General features: G+C 40.0%; 1 long non-coding RNA gene across 1 annotated transcript in view; it reads right to left on the bottom strand.

Annotated features, from left to right (window-relative positions):
• Positions 1-12,382, bottom strand: part of LOC109366907 (uncharacterized) — a 59,015-nt gene that overhangs the window by 40,809 nt on the left and 5,824 nt on the right. Inside the window, exon 2 of the long non-coding RNA XR_014882202.1 lies at positions 10,774-10,852. This is a non-coding gene — a long non-coding RNA (uncharacterized LOC109366907). The remainder of the gene's footprint in view (positions 1-10,773; positions 10,853-12,382) is intronic.

Consider the following 12,382-nt stretch of genomic DNA (forward strand, 5'->3'; position numbering starts at 1 on the left):
TTTTCAAAGCATTTCCTCTCCTGGTAACCTCCCAGCTTTTGCTCACAGTGCTCCAGCATTGCTCCTGCGCAAAGGAAAGCCCAGCCTCCATGGAGGACAATGAAGGCTGAAGTTGGAACTGTGATAATGCTGTCAGAAAAATTCCAAATGTCCTCGAGCCCCCCAGCATCCTAACAAGAAGCACCTAGTGCTGTGTCTTCCACTGCCTGGCTAGAAGCCATATGAGACATGATGCAGGGCATCATCAGAAGGGAATTGTTTATGGAAAGGGCAGGAAGAAGCACATCTGCGAAACAGGAGTGAGCTAACATTCTTACAGCAATAGCTCAATTAGGATATCTCAGCTGTAGTGGGATAGTAGTCAGGCTTAGCCGGACTAGGAGGAAGGAAATCTCTGAGGTCTTGTCCTGTTCCAGCTTCTTTTCAGGATCTCTAGCTCAAATCCTTATTGTCAGTCATTCTGCTCAGACCCTTTAACTGATGGTCGTTCATTCTTGTCATGCCCCACCTCGTATTTCCAGTCTACATAACTATGAAGTTTAAGCAACTTAAAGCTGCTACAAACATTGCTTGCCACCTCTCCTGAAGTGTAAAACATGTAGAGCTGTTGGTTCTCTTTAACTGTATGATGACAGAGTTTCTGTTTTCAGCCCTGAATTTGAGCAAATTCACCAGCACTGCACTTGGTAGTTGCATTCCAAATGGGAATTATCGTAGAATTATAGAATCATTAAGGTTGGAAAAGACCACCAAGATCATCAAGTCATCATCAGCCTGTCACCACCATACCCACTAACCATGTCCTTCAGTGCCACATCTACACGTTTCTTGAAGGCACTCAGGGAAATTAGTTCAAACGATCTCTTCATGAGCAAAATGTGTCTTTAAAACTGATATAAAGTTGTTTAAACCAAGTCCAGCTGTCAGAAAAGAAACTTCTTCCTTTAATGAAAAGAAACAAGCAACCATTTTCTTTTCTCCTTCAGAGTTCATCACTGGGCAACATCTGGATATGGTTTAATTACCATAGCCCAGAGAGGCCTGAAGAAATCTTCCCTTAGCATAGTGCTAGGGCTGAACAACAAACCAGGGGTCCTGCACTCTGTATTGCAGCCACACCTTGCCTATCCCAGCTAGGTGCTGCCCAGGCTGGTATATTTGCCCAACATCCTTTGCTGTGATTAGCTCCCCATAAAACTCAAGAGCAATTTCAGCAGCAAGGCAGCAGCTGGTGGTGGGGGGGGTGGTGGACATCCCAGTAGAACTCTCTGCAGAATAGGGAAATCCCACTGGGGCAAGGGGGTGGCTTCCTTCCTGCCCAAATATCCTGCTCCAGCTGCAATGAAAGGAGACAGGTCTGGCATTTGTGTGCATCCTTTTGAGTTCATCTGCATTTCAGCTTGGTTCTGCCTCAGCTCTCAAGGCCTCCATATGACCAGAAAAAGGGCATTTCCCTTCACATTTCCTCCCCTATTTTATACCCTAGAAGGTAAGAGTTTAATAGCAAGGACTTTGCTGCAGGCTCATACAGAAGGAAAACATTGATGATAACACAAACATCAACAGATGAAAAAAAGAATATAGCTGAGATTCTAGAATATTCCCTACATTAGAACTAAATGATCTTTAAGGTCCCTTCCAATCCAAGCCATTCTATGATTTTGTGATTTGATGATTAGAAGTGGATATGGAGTTTGAAGTAAATTTTCAAGGAGAGAAATGATTATCAAGGAAATCACTGAGAACAACTTGGGATGAAGCACTCAGGTGCTTCTGGTTGAAGAGAATATCCAGCAAGTCTGTCTCTCAGAACATAAATAGGTAACAGATAAAAATGTTATCTGCAGTTTGCAACTAATGAAAAAACTGTATCGAAGCTCAGGCTTTGCTCTAATTTTAATGCATTTTCTTAGGCGTTCCATAGCTGTGACTAATTTGCACTGCTAGGTCTGCCGTTTTTGAAGTTAAAAAGTGCATCTGAAGTGCTTCAACCTTTAGCCAGGATATTCAAATTGCAATAACATTTCAAAGCCTGTCAAATGAGGGGATGATGCTCAGACACCCTCATGCTCTGAGCAATATGTACAAGCAATCTCCCTCATTCTGAATCTCAGACTAGTGGTAATGGTATATACAGTTTGGAAGATACACTTAATCATGATTAGTTCCTTTGTTCCTTCCTTCTTTCCATCCTTTCTTTTTCCTTTCTTTCTTCCTTCTTCTCTTTTCTTCTATTTCTCTCTCTTTCTTCCTTTATTTTTCTTTCTCTCTTCCTTATCCTTTCCTTTCTCTTTTTCTACAGATCTAAATGTATATAATTTTTAAGTTCTTGTTTTGTGCTTAAGTACTTCTGGTTAATAGACCCCACTACCCACATAATTTTAATTGGTAATGATCACTCTCAAGAAAATTCATCAGAGCAGAAAGCACATAGCAAAATTAAGAGGATTCACAACAAATTGAGTGGGACTACTGATAACCCTGTAAAATTTCTACCTGCAAGCCATGGCGTCTGAGTCTTTAGAAGACCAAAAAGTCAAAGTTTGATGGAGTGAGCTGGGATAGCACTGAGCTGCTCAGCTGGGAGCTCCTCAAGTTGTCAGCTCTACTCAGTGATCCAGGAGGTGGGGAAATGAGGGCCTTGGAGGAACTCACAGGCAGACACAGCCCCAGCTGGGCAGCCCACCCTGTGTGGCAGGCTTAGTATGTGGGGTGGGCATACCTTATGGTGCCTGTGACAGATGGAGTAATATGGCATAGTGAATTCATGAGAGCAATTCAGGCCACCTGCTACCCGTGACTATGAGGCTGTGGGGGCCAGGCTCTGCCAAATCTGGAGGAAGTCTCTGAACCGCTGTTAGAAGTTGTTTCTGATGCTATAGTATAGCCTAAGTGGGCTGACTTCTAATGTAGCTCGGAAGCAGATGGCTGTTCCAACCTGTGAGCTGGGAGAGACCAAAGGGAGCTGCTGTCCTTCAAGAAAACTAAGAAGGAGGTTGGTTTAGGTATCTGGTGCTATCTAACACTGTATGTTCATACTTGGGAAGGTAAGCGGAGGTTTGGACATGGGCCAGAAATGTATTTGCACGTGATTTACACTTAAGATCAGGCATACAATGTGATTTGCTGCCTACAAGGCAAGGTGTTGTTTGCACATAACTGTGTCTGTATTGTCCATGCAGCTGAGCATAAACAAATGATTGTTGTTTGCAAACATTAACCCTGCTGAGCAGGGAGAGCAGTTGCACAAAAGCTGGATCTGTGGCAGCAGCTATCAACTCCCTGAAAAGCACAAAAAGGTACAGATGTGTGCGGCGCAATTAGCAGCGTGACAATGAATGTTTTTCTACTGGGAAAGGAGCCAGAGGAGGCTTTTTTGTCTTCAGGAAGCTGTCAGCCTTCTCTGTGCTCTTCCTACAGAATTTCTCTAAGCAAGGAAATGAAAACCAAATTTACCCATCTATTCTTGCTTTTTGTAATGGAGATCAGATAAAGGCAGTAGGTGCTTCCTGCAAATGGCAACAGCATACATGAGCTGAGCAAAAAATCCATTCAAGGCTGGATGCCAGAGGAAAAGGTTGGGTTTGGATGTTCTGCACTGCCTGGAAAGCAACTTTCACACAAAATTGTTATTTTTGACTGTCAGAGCATTTCCACCTCGTCTGATGAGAGCTGTGTTTTCCCACCTTTCTTTGATGCTGGCTAAATTAATTGCATGATTTCTGACTGGTTTCCTTCTTGCTAATAATTTTTAAATGTTTTAAATGAGAAAGGCAAAATTTTGAACAGAAATATGCCACCTTTGTGAACCCAGGCAGATGGGTTGAAGAGAAAACACCTGTAAGCATCCTTACCAAAATAAAGGCAACCATCCTTACCAAGGTAAAGGCTATGTAATTGTTCCTTGTTTGAGACTCATCGTGTGACGGACATCTCATAGGTGCTGCTGCTGTGGGAAAAGCTTCACTTTTTGATAGGACAAGGAGAAATAGTTTCAAACTAAAAGAGGGGAGTTTTAGACTGGATATAAGTAAAAAGTTTTGTACAATAAGGGTGGTGAGGCACTGCACACATTGCTCAGAGAGGTGATGGATGGGTCAGGCTGCACAGGTATCTGAGCACCTTTATGTAGCTGTAGGTGTCCCTGTTCATTGCAGGGGAGTTGGACTAGATGATCTTTAAGGGTCCCTTCCAACTCAAACAGTTATGTCAATCACATTCTATGATTTTCTTATTCTTTTTCTTCTTTAGCTGTGAAAAGCAGTGCAAGTCTAGGAAATCATGGTTTGCTATTGCTCCACAATTATTTGTACAAATGATTGCATGTTGCTGGAAAGATTTTTGCATGTAGCTATCTTTAAAACAAACAAACAAACAAACAAACACAAACCCACAATCCATGGCTATGACACTACTTCCTTTTAGAAAAAGCTGTCAGTGTGTCAATATCATAAGCTAAATGTAGTCTGATCTCTGAAATTATTCATGTACTATTTCTAAACATCTAAATTTACCCCTTTAATCAGAGTTTCTAAAAGCATATGTTACAAAGCAATTCTCCATGGATAAGGGAAGGTTTCACATGGGAGAAATGTGTGGCTGGCAGGTGAAATGATTCACCTTGGGGTCACACAAAAAGCTGGGAAATGAGGTCCAGCCCTGAAGACACACTGGGAGTATGGCAGTGACCACAGGGCTTTTTGGCCAGTGTGCATCTGTGGCATTGCTGCCTCACCTGTTTGTTTGACCAAATGGGTACAACTGATAGCTGAACCAGCTGACTTTCAGCTTTTTAGCCAAGCAATATTCAAACCTATGTCCAAAGCATAACACACTGACCACTTTGCTGCCAAGCACTTCATTAAAGACTACTTTGGTGCTTTTAATTTTCTATGAAATAGTTACTACAACAGTTTCATGGACTTTTAAAGACTAAGAGAAAAAAAAGAATCCTATCACTAAAGTTCTTCCTTTCCACAGTAGGATGTGGCTCAGGCTCTGGAGGGTGAGAGTTCCTTCTCCAGGCTAGACAGTGTCAAAATGCTGCCTTTCAACAGTGATGCACATTCCTGCAATTGTAGCAAGTGGCATTTGGCTGTTGAATGCTAAACCTCATATAACTAAATTTCATCTGTGGATTATTTATGTGTTTATTCAGTGCTTATTCTTTATGTATCACTGTACAATCCTGTTGCATCATACAGAAATTAAATAACTCTCAAAGCATCAACCAGTTAAATCTCCCCATTCACATCTGTAATGGGCGAGGAAATACTGAGACAACCTTTTGGTCTCAAAGGTGTATTGCAAAAATTGCATGTGGATTTTAAATATAGATTTATCTGTTATATTCTTCTTAGGATAATGAAAAAGTTATCAAAAGGTGTACTGTATAATTCTGTATAATTTTCTGAGCTTTGGAATTATGTAATGATTTTGTGAATTTGTCCTGCAAACATCTGTGCAAACTTGATACATTGGATAGAACTTAACTGAGGAATAACTGATGAAGTAAAAGCTTTATCGAGGGTTCCCACCTACCCCCACCCCTCCATTGTTGAAGCTCTTCTCTTCCCCTCTGAAGTGTGTTTGGTCAATCTGAAATTGGATAAAGAGATTCCAGTCTTTCTGCAACTACTTTCCTAAAGAAATTTGTGATATCCGAGCCTTGAAATTATGATTATCATCAGTGTGCAAAAACTCCCAAAGACATTTTTGGAGTTTTGCAAGAATTAATATTTACAACAGTCAAACACCTAATGTCCTCAGGTTTTATGGCAGCTGCAGGCAATAAAAGCACATTAATCCATAGCAAGTAACAATCCTAGCCAAGCCACGTCTGCTCCTCTTTGCAGAAGAGCACAGAGCTTTGTGAAAATAGGATGGGTCATTAATGACAATGGACTCTTCAACTGAAGTGACTTCCTGTTAATTTGGAGCTCTGTTAATTTATCTGTCCTTACTGATTGCACTCAGGAATCTGGGACAGTGAAGAAATATGAGTTTGTGTTGTATTGGAGCTTATGTCTCAGCTCAGATCGAGACACACTGAGCATTCCTGGGTGTCCCAGAAGTTTGGCAATCCCAAACGCGAAGATGGATGGTCTGGATGAGAGAAGATCTCTACCATTACCTCGGTAAAAGCTAAAATGTGCCATGTCTGTTATAGACGAGAGGTGGTCTGAATACGTCTCCTAGTGGTTAAAAGCAGCCATGACACGTTTTGCACGTGCTGTGCTAGAATTTTGAAGCTCACACCGAATCACCAAACTGGATAAGTAACTTTTTTTCCCCTTAGAATTATCTTCCTGTTTTAAATTGGATTTTCATCCTTCCTAGAATGCTTGGACTTCCTCTATAGCAAGGAGGAAGAACTGCAAGAAAAAGGATATAAACAGAGAGGGATGGTCAGCACTCTGACTTCTGCCCATCACAGCATGTTTTAGACACTTTCCTGTCTGTCTCTCCTTTTCCTCACTACTGTGGACGTTATATGTTGGAATTTCATCACCAAAAAACCTGATCCCATTGTGACTGAAGCAATAAAAATCTGAAACGAAAAGGTAATCCTGCTCCAAATTGCTTTTGAGATGTATGACAAGAAACAACAGATGGATACAGTCACTGAGGGAATTAAAGGCAGCAGTGAGGCAATACTGATCAGTGTGATAGGCAGGCAGCGCAGGATGTAAGCTGTTGCCAAGGCTTTTGTATTGTGGCAAAGAAGGAAAAAAAAAAAAAGAAAAAAAAAAAGGAAGGATTTGACAAAAGCTAATGAGAGAGCTCTGTAAATATTTTTGTAAGCCCAGAGCATGAGAGAAAGCATGAAATTGATTGTTTGAACGTCTAACAGTAACTAATTTGTGTAGTATGATAGCCATGACTTCATAATAGAGGTTATGAAGGGTAATTCATGAGCATGTCTAAGTGTGTTTAAATACCATTGCAGAGTGGAGGATTGTTAAACTAGTAATTCCAGAGAAAAGTCTTAGGATCATGTTAAGGAAAGGCTGTGTGATTTTAGGCAGGCAATAAGCAAAGAAATTGGAAGCTGCTGGGCCATAACCTTCTGGTATGAGCAGAGGAGGTTATTAATATGAAAACTGACAAAGGGATTTTTTAGCCATTGCAGACTCTGCTATATCAGGTTGCGTTCTGTTTTCATTTGCAATGGCTAAAATATGGTTGTGGTTGCTCTGAATTTAGAGCTGGTGTGTGTTTATTTCAGGGAAACACATTTCACTTAGGGTGAGAGAATACATATTGGGATAAAAGAAGTTCTATAAATGGCAAGTCTACAGTCAGCACTTTGCTGTGAAGGAAGTTAGCCTATCTCAACAAGATTGATGTAGCTACAGTGAAGGAAGTGTTATACCTAAAACCAGTATTTCTCTTAAACATGTCTCATTAATACTTACAATTAGATTTTAAAGCTATTATTTGGGAAACACAATAGTTTTTAAAAGAACTCTGCTTTTAATCTCACAAAACTCCTAGAAGCCAATTCCTGATAGAGCCCACTGACTGAATACTTTTTGTCTGCTGCCTGCAGCAGAGCTAAAACTGAGAGAACCATTGTGAAAAAGACTTTGTATGAAGCCACAGTTATTCATGACATGCGACAGCAGCTACGATGACTTTCCCGAAACACAGATCCTCCAAATTTTTATTCTTTGGAATTGATGCCAATATTTTTAATTATTATTATTTTCTAACATCCAGGATCTTCTATGCCTTAATCTTTATAGTTGAATTTTAGGTTGTCAAATCTAATCTTTTCAAGAAGCCTTTAGAAATATTTTTTTTCTAGTATGATTTGTGTAAGATAATGCAGGCTGGAGCAAATGTGACCTCTCCATGCCCCACTCTTGACTAGACAAAAGCAGTTGCCTGCAGCTGTGTACATCTCACCCTTAAAGGGGTTTTAAACTTGATATGCTGAATGTATTTGAATGAATATTTTCTGTCATTACCAATTGAAATAACTCCTGCCACCACCTCATGACCTTCAGAGCTAGAAAGCAGCATTCTTTTTCTTTAGGACAATTAGAAGTCTGATCTGGGAAGTATTTCCTTGCTCTTGAAGAGAGATGTTTAGTCAGATCTGTTAGATATTTATAGGGAACTAATTTAACAAGTCCTGGGCTCCAGTTTCAGGCTGGCTCAGATATGAGCTCATTCGGTGGCTGTGGGTACTTTTTGTTGGGGTATTTTATCATCAAAATTTTTTGAGTCTCTGTGAAACCTGAATATGATTAAGTCATAGTGAAAATCAAATTCTTGTTTAGTTTTGCTTTCAGAAAATATGGAAGTAGGCCTAGCAAGAGTTAAATAGAAGTGGACAAAAGGAGCTGGGGTTTTCTTAGCTAGAAGATACTGCACGTAATAAGGAAGATAAAAGGAGTAGTTTGTGGTAGGGGAAATCCTGACCTCATTTGTAGGACAGTTCACTCCAAGTATGCTCTTAGGAGAAAACAAGACTTTGAATTCAGTCAGTACACGTGCTAGCACAGGATACAACATTTAAGCTTTTTTTTTTTCTCTCTGTTAGCAATATTATGGGGAAAGGGAAGTCCACACTTCACCCACATTTTATCTAACTTCTGTTTTTCAGAGAAAGGGTAATTCACCCCCGAGTTTCCTCAGAGGTATCTTTGGTTTCTGAGAAGTTGCGATTGCCATACAACTCCAGTTTATACTGAATACAACTGCAGTTTGAAAGAAAATTTTGGAAAATTTCATTTAGGTACTTCAAACTCAACGTATAAAAGCATAATCAAAATCAGCAGCTGCTTTGGAAACTCCCTGCCTCTATTTAGGATGCGCATATGTTCCAAAAATAGAAGAAAATACACTCCTACTTTGTGCAAAGATGAAGATAAGTCAGCTGGATTTTAGTAGACAGAAGGGCCTGGATTTTATACTCATGTTTCCTTTTGAAGTTTTCATTTAACACTAGCCCACGCTAAAAGCCTCAGCTGCCATACTTATGGCAATTTCAGTTAAGAACTGATTTTTTTTTTCCCTAAGAACTGACAAATTTTGAGTTGTCTTATTTGTGAAATGGTGAAATTGTGAAATGCTTCTTACCTGCTCTTTCACAGGCATGTATTTGAGCTAATGCTTGTACAGAGTCTGAAAACAGGAAGTCCTCGTTTATTAAATCTGAAGATGAAAAATTGCATGAAATAGATGAAAGGTAACCACCCCTGTACATCTGGCCCAGCCTCTTACCTGATCATGATGTCTTTGCTTTGAACAGATGGAACAAAGTAAATAAGTTGGCTAAAAATAAATTTATGGTGCTATTACACATTTTCTTCTTCACAGAAGACAAAACATAGAAGACAACAGCTCAGGTTCTGAATGTCAAGGCATGATATAGTTCATCTACAGCCAGCACTGTTTGCCTGATAAAACTGAAAGCAGTGCATTTTTTTTCCTCACGTTATCTTACAGAGGTGAGTCAGGGCAAACAGCTACGCAGATACGTGTATTTTATTTATAAACTTAATGATAATTGCAGTATTATTAATCATACAGAAAATAACTAGCTGGTACTACTCAACATCAGTGGACTGGCAGGGAAGGGAAATCCATTTTGCTATACACCAGAATATAAACTTAGGACTAATCTTTTAGACAGCCATTTGCTAGTCTTAGTAACTTTTTGTTGGCAATTACAAATGGGTGAAAAAAAAATGGGTTAAAAAATTTAGTTTTTTCTTTATCATTCTGACAGCCTAAGTACTGAATGACATTGTGTGATTTCTTTTTTTCCCTCAGATGTAACTGAAAAGATGCAGATATGCAAATTCTTCTTTAGAAATTTGCAACTTCCAGTCTGTATTTATTTCTGTACTGTTATGGAACAATTATGATAGAGGTTATCACAACTGCTTTCAGGTACCAACTGAAGTATCTGAACTGAAATCCACCCTGATCTCCCTCTATTCTCAGCAATGTCCTCATCCCACTGCCTGTTTGAATCCTGGTCTAAGTTGTTCCACAGCTGTTATGACCAATAGGAACACCTTCCATTAAAACTGGTAATTTTTACATACTCCTCTGTGTAAGCAATATCTAAAATCCTAAATGATGACAGGCTGGAGGAAAAGATTTGCTTTGGTCTGCTAACGCATGAAGTAAATGGCAGTAGCACTCAGAAATTCAACTGCAGCAGCTTCTGCAGAGCTGGGTACTTGAAGTAGTCCTGGAGGCAAGGAGCTTCTAGTTGCAGAGCTATGATTATTTCTCATACCAATTAGCCCACACCACTAAGTAAAAAATAGACCATACCTTTGTTTACAATTTAATGGTCTGCATCCTGAGTGTCTGCACACACTTATAAAGACAGATTCCTTCTGGTAGGACCATGCATGTCTATAATGTGCCATAAAGAACTGTGACATTAAAACAATCAATAATAATATAGCATCTTCTTTCTCCTTCCCAAGAGAAAGCTTTTTTTGTTTATAAACTCACCTCCTGTTTTTTTTGTGGTTTTTTTTTTTTTTCCTTATTCTTTGTGTGCAGCCACTGCTGGTATACACTGCTAGCAGGGTGGCTAGATTTGATGTTGCAAATCTAATGTGACATACTTCACTTGTTCCAGCTGTCACGTGGGCCTGTAACTCAGCTTTAAGCAGCTGCTAAGTGTTTGGAGTTTGCTTCTCTTGATCTGCAAGTGCCCAGTTCTGAACCATTCAAAGCAGGTTTTGTCAACACAAATAGGATAAAAGCTTAGGCATTATTATTTTTCAGAGTACTCACTAGTAAACGTGTGCAGCTTTCTCCCTTACTTTCCTTATTCCTTCCACACAGTGCTGCCAGGAAGATATTTCTTTTCATTCTGGAAAAAAGCAAACACTAGTGAAGGATTGTATTATTACTGAGAGTGGATGAATGCCATGAAATTAGAACTGTGTTTGAAGAGAATTGGCATCCACACAGTTTGTAGTGGAAAACGTTCACATTAACAGCAGTCATCCTTACAATTATCCTTTCCTGCATCCAGTCTGCCTTGGGGTGGAATGGGCAATAAGGGTGTGGAAAGGTGCAGAGCAAATGTTCCCTAAGGTGGAGACTCTTTAGCAGTCTGGATTCAGATGGCTTTAGATGCAGTGCAGCACAAGTACCGATAACTTCTATAGTGACCATTTTGAGCTCCCCTTGTAAAAGGTAAAGGTTACACGTTATGCAGAGTAAATGAGGTGTAACTGAAAAAACAGTGACCTCAGCCTCCTTCCTGGCCTGTATCTTCTATACAAACCTTGCATGCCTCCCTGCTACAAATCAGAAAATGTCTCATTATATGACAAAAGGGAAAAATAATTTATTGGCTTTTGAATGGTGCTTTAGGGTGCAAACAATATTAACAAATATACTAAGCACTGAAAGCATAGTGCTCAATGTCATTGTAAGAAACCTGAATACTGTTATCCTATAGAGTTATCCTATAGATAGATGCCTGGCTGAGTCTTTGTGCCTTCTGGTGTGGTAAACAGGATGCACAGAGGAAGAAAGAGGGCTATAGAAGAAAATGATCCAAAGGATGGAACACATTTCCTATGAGGACAGGCTGAGAGAGTTGGGGCTGTTCAGCCTGGAGAAGAGAAAGCTCTGGGGTGACCTGAGAGCAGCATTTCAATATCTAAAGTGGAGCTATAAGAACAAAGGAGACAGATTCTTTATCAGAGTGTGTTGTGATAAGACAAAGGAGAATGGTTTCAAACTAAATGAAGGAACATTTAGATTGGATATAAGGAAAATGTGTTCTTTGATGAGGGTAGTGAGGCACCGGCACAAGTTACCCAGAAAAGTGGTGGATGCCCCATCCTTGGAGACATTCAGGATCAGACTGGACAGGGCTCTGAGCATCTGATGTAGCTGTAGGTGTCCCTGTTCATTGCAGGGGAGTTGACTACATGACCTTTTAAAGGTTCCTTCCAACTCAAATGATTCTATGAAGATCTGAGCTAGAAAACTCAGAGGGAAGTTGCAAAGAGCTGGGTTTGCTCTTAGTAGCTTGAAGAGAATGGGAAAGAAATCAGTAGCTGTTACTTAGCCAGTAGCCATCTCTGAGTCTTCATCTCACATACCTCTTCCTTACTGGCAGCTGGAGGGGTAAGAACAGCTTTTCTGAGCTCTGTCATATGCTACAGAGGTAGCCGGAACCATGGATGGTTTGAGATCAGAAAGTTGCTTGTGTGTCTAGAACAGGCTTTGCTTTCTGAAATGAGATTGGTAGTGAAAGATAATCAGGGGAAAACACTGCCTGACAAAGTGGCTGAGATGTGTTTAGAATTAATATGTAAAGAAGGCTGCAAATTTTGCATATTTATGCAATCATTTTTCTGGAGGATGTAGCTGCTATATGTAT

Source organism: Meleagris gallopavo, chromosome 3, assembly GCF_905368555.1.
Source record: "Meleagris gallopavo chromosome 3, MGAL_WU_HG_1.1, whole genome shotgun sequence".
Classification (NCBI taxonomy): domain Eukaryota; kingdom Metazoa; phylum Chordata; class Aves; order Galliformes; family Phasianidae; genus Meleagris; species Meleagris gallopavo.